Consider the following 15,111-nt stretch of genomic DNA (forward strand, 5'->3'; position numbering starts at 1 on the left):
ATTAATCCTAAGGGAATTAAGCTTTTCTAAAATGAAACAGACACTGAATTAAAGAACTAAAACTGCAACAAAGAAATATATTAATCATAAATTAACCCTTTTTGGGAAAATTTTCTTTTTTCATTTCTACATTTATAGGTCATTTAGTGACTAAGCATACATGTTTTAACCAAAATGTGACTTTATTGTTGTTCAGATAATCAGAAAAGTGAATTTATGTAGGGCAGTTTGTGATTAAATTCTGTCATAATTAGGTCTTTTTTTTTGGGACACAACATGATAAACGCCAAATGAATTCACTTAAAATAACATTAAGTGGGAGTGAGGAAACATTTCTACACTTTGCAAATGAACTGTTGAAGTTTAACTAGAACAATTTGGCAAAATAATGATATTAGTGCATAATTTTGTCTGTATTTTTTGTCAGTATTTGTAAACAGTTTTCTTTGCGATCAACAGCTTTTTGGGTTTCATCATTTTTTTTGTAACTCAACCATCATAGGAACTATTTTAAAGTGGATCCAACTGGTTTACATGTAGGAATTGAGGTTCTGACGGCAGCTGACCTGGAATTGTGTGTTTTTATTTTTTTATTGCATACTCACTGTAGTGTCCCAGTTTGCAAAAGCTGCAATCATAAAATTACTTAACCAACAAACTGTAAAATCCAATAACCTCCCAACTCACAGCGATGAACCGAACCACAAACCTTTTTTTAGAAGCTGCTGCTGATTGTTTAACCATTGAATTAATTTTTGCATCTTTTGACCAAAACCGTTGCGTTTCTGTGGAGGAGCAGGTTGTGGCGCGGTTACATCACACCAGAGCTGACATGAGGGCGAAACAAAAAGCCCTGATGGAGCTGACTGCTGTGTGGCCGGGGGCCACGCTCAGTGTGAGTTAGGGGTGCAGCTGCCACTATAGATTTGTGCCACGCTGCAGCTGAATGATCGCACTTTCAGGCTGTCCGGGACGCCTACCTTTGGGTGAAATCAGCCAGTTTCCGGGCACTCTCTGGGGGCTGTTGAAGGACAATCTGGGGAATGCTGGGAATCTCTGAAGTGGAAAACGCTTGGGATGGGGAGAAGCATCACAAAGCACCACATTACGGGAGGAGGATGTAACTCAGCTGGTGTCAGCAGTGGGATTGCGGTTAAATATTCCTCAGCTTAAACAATTCCCCAATTGCAAACGGTTCAATGAAAAGGCGGGCTCTTTGTAATGAGGACGCAGTCAACACAATGTCCAATAAGAGCTGGCCGCCTGTCATTATAATGTGCACGCCAAAGGCAAAGGTTTAGATCTTTTTAAAGCACTTTTAATTAATCAATTTAATCAGTTGTTCTGTTTTCTGGATTAAGCATTAGTAAGAGTAGAGTAGAGTCACTTCACTCTGAAAAAAGCTCCCGCTAGTATGACGTAGGAAGATGATTGCACACATTTGTGTTTTGTAAATCTGACCAAAATGAAATTGGGCTCATTGCTATTCTTCCTCTTCTCAACAGTAACTGTTGACTCATTTGAAAAAGTGGAAAGTGGAAGGTTGAAGTCAGCAAACACCTTGGACTGTCGTGGTGTCTCAACACCGTTGGTTTGGTGCTTCTGGCTGATGCCTCATGGATGTTGGTTGGTTCCACATGTGTGGGATGTGCATCTTCTGCTCATGGGTTTTGTGCATCCGTACGAATGAGAAGGAGTTGAAACTGCTTTAGCTACAAGCAAAGTTGTTTCTTTGGAGAGACGAATGGCCTTGGAACCTACCACCACCATCCTCCTTTGAGGTGGGGGTCTTAATTTCATCCTATGCGGGCTCAGGTCTTTACGTCATTCCTTCCGACGTGGGTTGGCTGCTGACACATGGACACCTTGGAGAAGAAAAACCTACTGAGTGACTAAGAGAAGCCCTCATCATGTTTAACAGACTTTCTGGTATTTCATTTGAAAGTTACGCAATGTTCCCGGGATTTGTAGACAGGTGGGATCTGACTTCAGATGGGTGTTGGAAATGTCTGAGTGATTCTCTTTTGATGTTGGAGGATTTGTCTCTGCTTTGCAGAGAAAATGTGGAGGCAGTTACTTTTATTTTATGCTCCTTTAGGTCCCCTAGACACAAAAAGGGGCATAGCATAAATTGGGGGCTCGTCCGGGATTAGAACCGGGACCTCTCCCAACTTTAGAGGGGCCAAACCATGATTTTCTTAAGCCTTTCAGAGTGAACTATATCAATATCTATATGATCATATATTACATTTGGACCACTAAAAAACATTTTATTTATGAAATATTTCTTATATTTCGTGAATTTGATCCTACCTGGAAGTAAAACAACTCGATTCCTGAAGCTCCGCTTGCCGCTGCGTGTGGCTGCCGCCCATTTCATGACGTCATCCTAGAGTCTGTGGCACCGTGTCTGTATTTCTCCCTCAAAATAATCCAAACTTCTTCAAAAATTGATGCACATACGATATATCTGCCTTTAGTAGCCCCGACTATCTCTACACTGGTTTAAAACACATGCAGCTTCTGTGCTGGACCAGGGGGGCTTAAAGGAGTGCCGCGCCTAATGTAACGAACACATATTTGAGTTGGAATTTAGTGAAGACAGGACACGATTGGAATATATACGCTATTCTGCATCTAAAATCAAAGTGTATTTGCTGGTCATCAGTGGATAAGGGGATAAATTGAGTGCTGTGTTAGTCTGGGGGTGGAGCTTACAGATTCTTCCTGGTGGGAGCGGTTGGCATCATGCTTACGTCAGCACGTTTCCAACCACTTGTTTTCGTGGGTATGGGGGGGTTGCTGCAGACAATGCAGGTTTTTACAGGATTACTCTTAAATGCATGAACAGATAAAAATGCTGCTTTGGGGTTCTTTATAGTGAGGAATGAACTGTAAAATGCATTTAAAGCCTCAAAAAGTAGAATTTTCGTGGTAGGGCCCCTTTAAATTGCTTCAAAGATCAGTGACTCGGATGTTGTCAAGTGTCACCCTGGCGACTAAAACACAAAGTGCTTGAAGTCTCACTGCAATCATCCTTTGCTTTGTTTTAAAAGCATTTCCAGTGGTCTGTTAATTATGATTTTGCCGTTTTTAGCTAAAATTAAAAAAAAAACTTGTGTCATTTTTAAGGACATAGTTTCTTCAGAGTAGGAGTTCAATAGAAACTGGCCTCTGAGTTGTGGGCAGTACGCCCTCTTTTCCATCACCTTTAACTGAGAGTTCTCTGTTAACATCCCACTACCTTACAGCCCCTCACACCATCAACCTAATATTGTTGGTACAATAAAAATGGCGCGCAATATTAGAAATATCCAGTTGCACAGTTTTGAGCTAGATACCAGCTTGAACGAGGACGAACATGTGGATGTATCAGAATGGAGTGGAGCGAGGAGCTTATGGCCCACCTGGCGTGTTTTCTATACATCACAAATAAAAATTTTTGTCTTTTTTTTTGGTCATCTCCTGATTCACAAAAATTTGAATAAAGAAATACTCAGAAATGCAATTATAAGCTTAATTGTCCTTATTTATGTCCTCTATGATCAGAAAAACACGTTATAAACACACACAAAAATGCGATTTTCATCAAAATTAGTGATTCATCAAAATAAATTAGCAGGAAAGATTGGACTGAAGAGGTTCTCTTTGCAATCAACACTTTTCAGACAATTTTCAATAAAACTTTGCTAGCTAAATTTGCCAATATTTGGGTCGTATGGACCCCTCTCTCTTTACCACTTGCATGTAATTCTGTTGTCACACAATTTTTGTAATTAAAGCTAAAAACAATTTTTTAAAAGTTGTATAAGTGTGTGCGTGGTAGATGCTGGTTGCTGAGGAAATCTGGAAAAAGACATGAATGTAGAATCATAATACAGGAATTCGTCAGCCTCAAACAAAAAAACATTCTTGTGTTTGCAGTGAACTCGAGCACTTTACTGACGTATTTTATCACCTCAACCATTGAATCATTTCTGGTTACAAACAAAAGGCAAAAATTCCTCATCACATCTAAAGCATCACTGCTTTATGGGGCTGGAGAAATTACCGCTTTCACAGGATCAAAAATATTGTAGATTTATCTTTTAGATCTTTTTTCCCAAAGCTTTTTATTTCAACAATCAGGTGTTTAATCATCAAACTGTGGATTTTTGCCTTTTTTGTAAATTCATCAATTAATAATTATGTGGCTAAATTCAAACACTGATTTTTGGAAGGCATAGTCTACTTTTTTTTTAATCTTTTCTCTTTTTTTTTTACTTTTTACCTATTCTTGGTCTACAAACTAATTGACAAAGAAAATATGAAAATTTTAATAATTTAAAGATTAATTTTAAAGACTATGTTTATTAAAATACAATATAATTTTGGCAAAATCAAAAGCATAAAACTGAAGTGCATTGTTTTCCTCTGCCAATAAAAGGAATTAAACCAAAGTACTATAAATGTGCACAACAGCACTGTATATAAATGCATTTTCTTCTTTCCCTTTTTTATTTTTATTTCTTCTGCATGTGTATGGCGTTCTGTACTTTTATGTTTTTCTTGTTTTTTTTTTTTTTTTAGCTCTGTGTGTTCTTAGGTTTATATCTCGCAACTTTAAACTACAAAATTTAATGAATGGATTCATTCAGATGATTCATCCTCATAACAGACAGTGCCGTCAAAAAATCTGTTATTTGACATTTGTCAAACACCTGTTTTGCAACCACGTTATGGCTTAAATTCTGCACAATTTTCTTTTAATGAAAGGAAATTTCCATTAACTTCAAATTGTATTTATTCTTATCTTATTAACTAAAGAAAGTTTATGCTAGTTCGTAAGAAATAAAAATGAAACATTTCTGGTCAAAGTAAGAGGCAGGAGTTTTTGTAAATCCTTTTAATGGAAGTCACTTGTGCACTGCAGGTTAAGTAATAATGGATGTTACTTATCAGATTTCCCATGATGCTCATGGACTTTTAGGCAGATTTCTGGTACATTTCTGTATTTTATTTGCTTTTTCTATGTGAATCTGAGCTTTTATTTTGAAGTTACAAGAGCTGATCTGAGAGATGTGATTCAAAAGATGAACTTTCTCCTTGGTATAGATGACATAGTCCTTCTTTTCTATTCTCTCTTTTCTCTAAACTGAGTGTGTGTCGATTATTTATTGATATCAATTTAAAAACTCTGTAACAAGGCCCAAACTGAATGGGTTCATTGATCGGCCTCCTCGGCTGATCGAACAGGTTTTCAGTCAGAACATTTGTTCCTGGATCCATTCAAGTTTCTCATGTTGTAACCATGGAAACTACTATATTATTGCCTAGAAGAAGTTAAAGATAAATCATTTTTTGTCTCCCTGTGAGCCTTCTGCTGTTTTCTATTACTCTGGAAAATCCATAAACCTCAACACCAGGGTGTTCAAACTTTTATGACAGAAAAATGTATTTAACTGAAAAACAGATATATTTGTAAACCTTTTTAGCCCCTCTGGTACTTCTTGGAATTTTTTTTTTTTTTTTTTTTTTGTCTTTTAACATTTTGATACCATTTTTGATTAAAATATTTAACAGGTGTTTTAAAGGGTTAAAAGAAGTCTTGGAGATCAGAGATGAAGATTTAATCTGCTCTGTTTTTGACCACTCAAATATAGTTTTTCCACTCCATTACTGCATGGTTTCTGTCAGTATCCACATTTTTTAATCAACATTTTAATCAACATTAAAAAGTTAAAGCACACAGTTTGTAATTTTTTAGGAAATCTTTTTTTTTTTTTACTATTTAAAAAAGATCTTAAATAAAGTCTCAAACATAGTATTTAAAAAGTAAATCTTTTAGTTTTTGTTACAATTAAATGAAAATCTCTTCCTCCCATCGTTTCCACAGAATCAAAATGACTGAATTTTCTGCTCTTAAACTTTAAAAATAATTTTATGTCTCTTATGTTGAGTATTTCTACGTGCTTTAAAGACCCACTCCGATGGAAATAGTATTTCTGGTGTTTTTAACATGTTCTTGTGGATTTTTTTTATGACGGAGGGCATATATTAAGAAAATTAAGCTAGAAGTAGCATAACTAAGTATTTTCTTTATTCAAATTGTTGTGTATGAGGATTATTGGATTACTGTTGACCCAGAAAGAGAGGAAAATGTCTGAATCCAACATAGTAAATGTGGTATATAGAAAAGAGCCATAGAAACATGGTATAACCCAGGGGTCGGCAACCTTTAATAGTAAAAGAGCCATTTGGACTAGTTTTCTACTGATCAAAATCTAGAGGGAGCCACATAGATTTACTTTAGCCTTTACGAAATTTGGATAATTCATTACAATTTAAAAAATAAAAAGAAATATGAGTTATTCCTATCTTTTGGCACAATCAAAAGCAAAAATCTAAAAAGAAACTATAGCATCCCTCAAAATGTTTTTTTTTTTTCATTTCTACCTTTTAGCTTAGATGCTGAATTAGCCAAAAAGCTAACTCTTTGCTTAATTACTAGCTAAACTCCAACTATCATTCTTCAGTAAACTAAATTGGTCAAAAATGTTAGCCTGTTGCTATAATAGAAGCGTAACTCTAAATTAGCCTAAAACATTTTTAGTAGATAACAAATTAGTCAAAAACTTTAGCTAATTTTTTTTAGCTAACTCAGTAGAGGCCAAATTAGGCAAAAAAAAAGCTAACTTGTAGCTTAATTACTAGCTAAACTTCAAAATAGCCTAAAAATCCTTAGTAAACTAAATTACATTAATAAAAAAAAAAAAAAAATTACTATTATTTTATTTTTCTTCAACCAGAGAGCCATCCTAGAGAGGTAAAAGAGCCACACTAACAACACAGGATAAAAAATACTTGATTTTTGCAAATTTAGGCTTTTGAATTATAATTTAAAACATTTTTTTATTATAATTTGTTTTATTTTTTCTGTTTATAATGTTAAAATGAAACTTTAAATATTAAAAAGTATATTTGCCAAAAACAAATGTGTGTTGAATGGTAAACTGAACTGTTGCATTAACTTGTGTTAAAATAAAACTGATTTTCTGATTTTAAGTGATTTGATTTTCCAGTTTTCCATGACTGCTTTGCATGTTTTTAAAAGGAAGAATGAAGCGGAGTGTAAATGCGCCTCACTCTCCAGCTGTCAGTGAGGGCGGGGTATCTACCAACTTCAACAGATTGAACTAATGGCAAACACGCAAAATATGTTTACCTGACACCCTCTGAAAGCGTCAGGAACGATGAATAATTCTCACGCAGATCAGGCTGATTATGCGGCTGACGGTCTTCTTAAAGAAACGTTCCGAGTGCTTTCACAGGTCAGCAGCTTTGGAAAAATTCAGCGATATCTCTGGGATGTCCTCTCATACTGGCTGTCACCTTCTGCTTTACAGCTATGAGTCATAAATCATGTTTTCGCTGCGAGCCATTTCAGTGGAAGACTTTTCTGATTGGAGTTATTCCTTAAAGAAGCGACCTTAAAGCCCTTTTTATTCAAACTTGAATCATTATTATAATTTAGCCATGAAGATGAACATGTGGTTTAACATTTGTTCAGAGAATAAATGACTCCAATATACATTTATAGTAAATGTTATAATTTTAGCTTTGATTTTTGTTTAAAGGCCTCATCTGTTAAGGTGACCTCATTTCTTTTAGCTTTCTTTTTCTGGACAAATGATCGCCCTCACGACCTGTCAGATTGATATAACTGATTTTGCCCCGCCCATTTGGGTTTTTCCTTTCCTTTTTTCATTGGCATCTTTGTCATTATAATTAAATTAAATCGATTCTACAAGAAAAAAAAGACATTATATATTGAATTTTACTTTCATATACATTATTTTGTTAATTTTGTTTAATTACTAGCTTAAAGGAACTCAAAGTTCTCTGTTTGATCTAATAGTTTGATGAATAAATCCAATAATATAAAAGCAAGACTTTTAATTTGCAAGGAACTTTCTCGGAAAAGGTATTTTATTTTGAAAGGCTTCAGCTGCTTCCTCTTAAATATATTCATGTTTTAATCATTTATAGTGATAAAAAAAATGATTTAAATTAGTATATTAGCAACATGCTAATGCATTTGGGAATTTTTCTATCTAATGGGTTTTTTAGGCTAAGTTAGGATTTAGCTTTAATTTTGACAACATACTAACGTTTTTGGCTAATTTTGTTTACTGAGGAATTTCAGGCAATTTTGGAGTCTAGTATTTAATTACCAAGCTAGCTTTTTTTTTTTATTAATGGCTCATTTAGCATCTACTGAGGTTTTTTTATGCTAATTTGAAGTTTAGCTAATTTTTGAGCAACATGCTAACATATTTGGCTAATTTATTATCTAGGCTACCGAGGTTTTTTGGGCTAATTTAAAGTTTAGCTTCTATTTCAGCAACAATATTTGACTAATTTAATTTACTGAGTATTTTAGGCTATGTTGGAGTTAGCTAGTATTTAACCAACACGCTAGCTTTGCTTGGGCTAATTTGGCATCTACTGAGGTTTTTTGGGCTAATATAAAGTTAAGCAACACACTCAATATGTTTGCAAAATTGGCATGTATTAGGGATTTTTAAGCAATTTTACTACACATTTTTCAGAAATTTAGGTCAATCTTTCATAGTACTTTAACAAATTTCCACCTTTTATCAAATTTTGCAAATAGCTTTTGCATTTTCAGCAAATCAGTAGTTAAAGTTAATTACGTCACCATTTTCAGCAAAAATCTTCAGCATTTTCAAAGACTGCTTTTAGCAAACAGCATTCACTTTTGAATTTTGGTCAAAAATTTCTGACAGAGATGCACCACAAATAGTGAAATAAACTTTTTTTTTAAATCACTGTTGTACCTAAGATACCTACTACTACATTTGCTGCACTGAGATAATCCTATGTGACACATGATGCCTTTTATTTTGAAAGGAAGTCATATAAACCTCTATTAGAAGTAATATGCTTTTTCATTTTGAATAAATAGCCTTTTCTCTTTATTTTTATGTTTTTATTTATGCCAGAACAGCAACCGTTTATTTATATATATATGATGCTAGTAACATTACATGGATTTAAAAGGGGAGAAGTCAGACTTTGTGGCTCCTCCTGGGTTGTGGTCAGTAAAAAATCCACTTTTTAAGTGGTGAAGGTTGCAGATCTCTGCTGTAGTCTAAAGTCTCCCTAAATGTTTTTGGGATCGCTTGTGGGCCCCGGAACAGACTTGCGACCTGTTTCAGGTGTGCCCCACCTTATCCCAACAGTAGCCGGGACTCCAGAAGGGATATAGTGGGTTAATACAATTGAATTAAATGCACCTGTTTCTTTGGGTTCACTTTGAAAGCTAGAATTTAGTTCTAGTTTAGTTTTAGTTCTTCCTTTCAGAATCATTTCAACTATGAGACAAAGCTTTTTTTAAAGCACTGAAAAGAATCTGTCAGATTTAAGCCCAAATTTCAATAGAATAATACTTAACCTTCATGTAGTGCCATTCTGGTGTGTTTGGATCTTTGCTCTGCTGCAAAATCCCAATTTTCTTGTGTTCCTTCACTTAATGGAGAACATTTTTACTACTACTATTAGTTTGACTCCAAATCTCTTCTGTTGATGAGATTTCTTAATTTGGGGTGCAAAAAGTTGAGCAGTAAAAACTCGATTTGTAAGATCACACAAAATCCCATCTGTGTGTGATTGTGTGTAAAGGGCTTCGGGCCTTCTAAAAAGACAGAAAAAAACAGTTGCACCGGTGATTTATCTTCTCTTTCTTGATGCACGACTCTTTAAATCAAAATTAAAACAAAATGTTGTCACGTTGCCCTGTGGAGTTGTATAGTAATGGAGGCAGAGGCCTAAAACTCCTCATGCTATCATGTGTAACCCAGGCTGCATTAATGGATTTTTATTTTTACACCCGTTTTATTCCGGCGCTGCGACAGCGGGCTTCACAAGGGCAGCGCTTTGACCTTTATGGGCAGAGTTCACCACACTCAAGCCTCTGCTGGCTCCGCCTCCAGCCGCAGAGCCGCAAAGCATGCCCTTATGTACGGGCGCTGTTCTCAGCGTGCTTCAGAGGAGGAGGGGGGTGGAGGCTGAGAGGTGGGAGCAAAGAGATGAGAGGAAAGTGGAGCGAGATGAAAGAGGAGAAATGGGGTTTTAAGCTTGAAGATGTTGATTGAGGATGAGAGAAGATCTGAAAATATCAGCTGAGTCATAATGTGGATATGAAAGTAAGTTAATATAGGGTGGGGGCGCATGGACCTCTGGAATATGTCTTATTTTTATTTTTTGAGGGTTAAATTAAATTGAGGGGGAAAAAAGTAGTTAGTTTAACAGTTGGCTTCATTTGGTTCTCTATAATTATCCACAAACTCTAGAAATAGTTGCTTAGTGTTGTTAATCGACTGTAAAAATGATTTTTTAAAGTCTAAAGTTATGACTCGCCTTATTGAATAACATTAGAATAAGCAGGAAATGATATAAAGAAAGAAGTGTTGGTACAGAACAGAAAAAGAGGCCAGAGGTCTACTTTTTTAAGAGGAAGTGCAACAACTCTTTTCTACGGTGGCCCTGAAGTCCAAATGACATCAACAAATAATTCACTATTAAAGATCTTAATGACAACAACCAAATCATCAGAAAACAGCATTACATTTTAGAAATCTAGACAAAATTCCAGAAATAAATAAAAAAATGAAAGAAAATGAGAAACCAGACAAAGAAGGCATTATGGGACATCACTGATTGGATGATGATGTTTTAAAGAAAAGGGAAAATAGAGGGATGATTTGCCTCAACTGTGGTAAAAAGTTGATGGAGCAATCACCATTTTTTTTCTGCAGTGGCTGTGACCTGAAGCTTGTACCTTTGCCACAATCGTGTACATTAATAATTGCGATTTATGCCCGGTCAAGTAAATATGACACCAATATGGAGATCTATAGGAACAGAGCTGTGAAAACAAAGAACATGGAGCAAGACTTGCAACATTTGCTCATTTTTATCTTCTTCTGCTGCTTTGGTGCCATTTTTGTCTTTTTTTTTAAATGTTCAATCCTTTTTCTTTTGGAGAATAATTTCTTATTTTGACCGACTAAATCAGTTTTCATTTCTTGATTCAGGTTCTGTGAAATGTGAAGTGCTTCATCGGAGCTGACTGATCAGCAGCTCAGCAGGATCTCTGTGTTTAGAGCACAACATTGCAGAGAGTCCACACGCACAGCAGCATTACTCATACATTCAGGTTTTGTAACTCGCCTCTTAAAATAACTGCAATTTCAAGTTAATTTGCTCCAGTTGATAAAACACAGCCTTTCAAAATAAAGCTCAATCTCATTGGTAGCATTTGTGCATATTATGGCATCTGCATTATAATGATTTTTTACCGTATATAAAAGTCAGATTTTTTTTTTTCAAATTTAGCTTCTAAATGTGATGCAGAGACCATCACATGTATTTCAGTTTTATTGCAGTGGATTGAGATGTACAGAAAAAGAGGGAGTTTAAAACTCTTTCTCGACAAAATGTGGATCCCAGTTTGCAGTCCATCACAGCCTTGTTGAATCCAGAGGAGAGTTTAAATTTTACAAGAACAAGTTCCATCATCATGAAACTCTCATAACCCCACATATTCCCAACAGGGCATTTGCAGAGTTTTCAGTCTGCAGTTTCCTTTTTGTACTTTTCTAAACCTAAACTGGTTTTAAGATGACAGGAAGTTCAGTTTTTAGTGAATCAGCATTCACGTGAGCAACAGAAAGCACATGTATGACCATTGGTAATTGGTTTAGTGTAATTGTTTTTTTTTTGTGGTGGTGGTTTGTGTATGGAGAGGGTGAGCAGGTCCGAGTATTTTTTGTTGACCTCTATTGAACACATATGCCAGGACCGGCCCTGGGCACAGGCAACCTAGGCAGCTGCCTGGGGCGCCATGTGCTGGAGGGGCAGTGAATTGCAATGATTAGCAATTTGCGCCTCTTTTCTCCTTGAAACGTTAAGTAAATCAAAGAACATAAACACTGGAGCTCCGATGTTAAAGGGTTAATCCAGTCAATACAAACTTCATGTAGCCCAGAGGTGAGTCTCTGATTGGTTGACACGCCGCGCCCAAAGCCAGGACCTCAGATTGTGTCTGTACATTAACTAACATTGAAATTTGACGCCCCTTCCTCAAATGTTGTGTCCAGTGTGAATGCACTGTTACTATTAAACTGATTAAAGCGAATGAAGTTAGTTTAGTCCAGGCCTGGTTTATATGGGTTTATGAAAAGCCTTTCTGTTCTATGTAAATGAGGTGAAGCCTGTTTGATCTGCTGCAGCGGTTCTCTGGCACACACGGCCGGCAGACAGGCAGGCAGACGGAGCAGCGGGCAAACCCAAAGCAGGACATGGGGGTGTTGGATTCACTGTACGGTGAATGAGTGGCATCAGGAGGAATAGCCTTTCAGGGTTTTATGCAGATTCAAAGTCAAGGCCCAGGGGCCGGATCCGGCCATCCAGATCATTTTATTTTATTTTTATTGATGGCCCGATGGTATCTGGGGCACATTTCTAACTTGTATAATTTTGACAAAAAATATTTTTATGGAGAGTAAAATATTGAAACTTATTTGAGGTTTAAGTTGATTTTTTTTCTGGCATTATATTTCTCCTTGTTCATTATCCTTAATTATGCTAAAAAGTTACAGTTTTAAGGTTTTAAAAATTGAAATTTTGCAAGCTTTTTATGCTATTTTTGGCATTTACTAAGATCTTTTAGGCTATTTTGGAGTTTATCTAAGGTTTCAGCCACATGCTAGCTGTCTTGGCTAATTTAGGCTATTTTTAAAAAGTTTTTTTTATGTTTTGGAGTTATGCTAATATTTACATGCTAGCTGTTTTAGCTAATTTAGGCTTTTTTTCAGTTTTTTTAGGCTATTTTGAAGTTTAGCTATTTTTGCAGTTACATGCTAGCTAGTTTGACTAACCTAGGTTGTTTTTTATGCTAATTTGACAATTAGCTAATATTTTAGCTGGCTATCAGCTTCAGCTTTTTCAGCTATTAGCTTCAGCGTTTTTAGCTATCAATTTTAGCATCTTCAGCTTTCAGCACTAGCATCGTCAACAGCCAAATTCAGCTTATAGCATTCACACTAGCATTATCACAAGTAAATCTATATATCTATTTCATAGTTATTTTAAAAAGTTACGGTTTTAAAGTTTTTAAAAATTAGCTTTAGAGTGTTCAATAAATGTTTATCCTGCTTGGCCCACCATCTAAGGTGTGTTTTGGATCTTGGCGCCTTGTGCTATTGAGTTTAACAATTCAAAATTCCCTGAGTTACTCAGATCTAAATGGTATTTTTAGCATTCAGGTTATTTCTTTATAAATAAACCATATATTCAGCACAATAACGGTCTGCATTTCCTTTACGATAAAATGAAAACCTGTTACTTTCTGTAGATTTCGCTTTCATTCCTGACATTTCCACATTCATACTCCTGTGCACACAGAATATGGATTGAATTAATGCACTGGCTGCCTAGAAAGCCAGTGGAAGTTCAGCTATTTGTCAGCGGGGGCTTCTTAATCATGACATCTGAGGAAGCGGGTCGGAAAAGCTCCCGGAGGGTCGAGACACACTGATGTGAAGCCAAGCTGTCAGGGAGGCAGAGCGCCCGGAACTTTCCAGCCGAGAGGAAGGCACTATTTAGGTTACTGTGATTCAGGGTTTAGATTTGACCCCCAACCCTGGAACTCTGTGTTCCTGGGTTTTCTCCTTACATGAGGTATTTTTTTCTGTTTCATTCTGCAGTCTGTCTGACTGTTTTGCTGTCTAAATGAGACTTGTTGATGTCGGTGTCATTGCTCTAAGAAGCGTCTCTCTGCAGACAAAAGGTGTCTTCACTTTTGTTCTTAAGAGATTCCTGCTTTTGTTGTCATTTCTAAAGACGTTTGACGAGACAAAGAGACGCACCGTTCATGAATCTGTCAAAGCACTAAAGCTGGGTTTACATTCACAGCTGTTCTCCTTGACTCCTTTAATGGGCTATTCACACATCAGTCCTTTTAATACTGTGGAATCTTTTCTGTCAGCCCACATCAGACCTGCGTTTGTAATAGATGATCAAAAGTTATGGTTTCTCTTTTCTTTTCTTTTTTTTTTAGTTTATATATTTTTGCTTTCAGCGTCAAGCTGTTTCCTTGACTGAAACTTGACTTGTCACACATTGATATCAAAAAGGTCAAGGGAAAAAGTCAACTACCCTTGCTTTATGAGGAAGACAGCTAATTGTTTAGGCGCTATAAGGTGGGTTGTATGTGATGCTTGCCGTTATTTTATTTTTTACAACATATTCTCTACTTGGAGGTAACTATGGGGCCAAATCAGTGAATGAAACATCTGGTTCTTTTTATTGTTGGTGCTTTTTATCTATGTGTATTAAGACTTTTTATTGTTTTAGTTAAGGTTTATATATATCTTTTTGTTTAGCACCTTATGTTGAACAGCTTGTTAATGAAAAATGATATTTATATACAATGATTGTCTGAAATAAAAAAAACTGTTTAAAATAGGGATGTGTACTGGAAAGAATCTGGCAATATGATATGTATAGCAAGATGTGTATCGTGTGAAAATGTTTCCTCCATTCTTACTGGATCTCATTTAAAACAAGGATGCTCAACTTGTGTGGTTGTCCTCTTTTTCAATCACTGCTTCCCTCGGAATTCCTGATTGGCAGGACACCTGATCCAAGTGACTAGTAAGGAGCAGAAGACTGAAGGAAGCTCAGAGTGGGCAGCTTTAAGACTTAAGGTGTCCATTATGGACGATGTGTGTTTTTTTTAAACCACTGTGCAAACCTTAAGGTTCATTTAAAAAAAAAGTTGGTTTTCTAACTTTCAATTAGTACCTTACTTTAAAATCCATACATGTATTTATGTTTTTTTATTTCCTCTGTACGGAGCCCCTAAAGGGACATTGAAGAAACAAAAATGTAAGTAAAAAAATTTTCTAAAAATTTAAGTAAAAACAAATCTGGTTATTATCTGGTAACCTGTTAGTAACCAGAGAAAAAACTTTTTTTTACTTAACATTTTAGATTTTTTTTTGGTTACTATTAGGTGCGTACGAAAGAGTATTAGGGCCAGTT

General features: G+C 35.8%; 1 protein-coding gene across 2 annotated transcripts in view; it reads left to right on the plus strand.

Moving 5' to 3' along the window:
* Positions 1-15,111, plus strand: part of shisa7b (shisa family member 7) — a 45,520-nt gene that overhangs the window by 3,511 nt on the left and 26,898 nt on the right. The gene's annotated exons all lie outside the window — the stretch shown is intronic.

The sequence above is a fragment of the Oryzias melastigma genome, linkage group LG11, assembly GCF_002922805.2.
Source record: "Oryzias melastigma strain HK-1 linkage group LG11, ASM292280v2, whole genome shotgun sequence".
NCBI classification, from domain to species: domain Eukaryota; kingdom Metazoa; phylum Chordata; class Actinopteri; order Beloniformes; family Adrianichthyidae; genus Oryzias; species Oryzias melastigma.